The following is a 923-nucleotide window of genomic DNA, read 5'->3' on the forward strand; positions in this document are numbered from 1 at the left end:
CACTAGGGAAGGGAGAAAGGAGGAATGTGTGGGCAGCAGGGGATACTGCCTGAGCTGGAGCTCGTAGCCAGGAATCCCTGGCAGCCAGGGACTGTCCCATGAGTAAGGGAAAGGAAAGTGAGGAAAGCAGGAATGGTGAGGAGGTGAGTGAAAGTAAAAAGGCACCAAAAGCAATCCTTGCTGTTCTTGGGTGTACTTTATGCATGTATGATGTGTGTATTGTTTTAATATGAACTACTTCACAAACTTGCACGCATCCTTATGCAGGGATCATGCTAATCTTCTCTGCATTGTTCCAATTTTAGTATATATTCTGTTAAAGTGAGCACATGATGCATGTATTTTTTTTTTGAGACAGCATCTCACTTTGTCACCCTCAGTAGAGTGCTGTGGTATCATAGCTCATAGCAACCTCAAACTCTTTGGCTCAAGTGACTCTCTTGCCTCAGCCTCCTGAGTACCTGGGCCTACAGGCTCCCACCACAATGCTCAGCTATTTTTACAGACAGGGTCTCACTCTTGTTCAGGCTAGTCTTGAACTCCTGAGCTCAAGCAATCCACCTGCCTTGGCCTCCCAGAGTGCTAGGATTACAGGTATGAGTCACCGTCCTTGGCCTGATGTATGTATGTATTTTTAATTGAACCATTAATCCTACTCCCTACTTCATGACACAGTATCATCATTACTATTTTATCATTGGGTGGTAAGAGGCCACTCTTGTTTTAGTCATGTATTTATTTCTTTTCGTTTCCATTTCCCACTTCCACCCTGCATTCCCATTGGCAACAATTGTAATAAGGGTATTTTCCATGCAATGTGACCATCCTGTTCCTTTCTCTCCATCTCTGGGTGCAATACAAGAGACTGCACCTCTGCATAGACCTGTTCTGTGTCTTTGAAGAGGTCACATGTCCCCTGTGTC

The 923-nt window shown here is 44.7% G+C and overlaps 1 non-coding gene across 1 annotated transcript; it reads right to left on the reverse strand.

Moving 5' to 3' along the window:
• Positions 1 to 223: 223 nt before the first annotated feature.
• Positions 224 to 329, reverse strand: LOC111724609. Its single transcript, XR_002772879.1, has one exon. It is a non-coding gene; the product is annotated as a U6 spliceosomal RNA (small nuclear RNA).
• Positions 330 to 923: the final 594 nt, after the last annotated feature.

The sequence above is a fragment of the Otolemur garnettii genome, unplaced genomic scaffold (assembly GCF_000181295.1).
Source record: "Otolemur garnettii isolate 467f Iridium unplaced genomic scaffold, OtoGar3 scaffold00024, whole genome shotgun sequence".
In the NCBI taxonomy this organism is placed as follows: domain Eukaryota; kingdom Metazoa; phylum Chordata; class Mammalia; order Primates; family Galagidae; genus Otolemur; species Otolemur garnettii.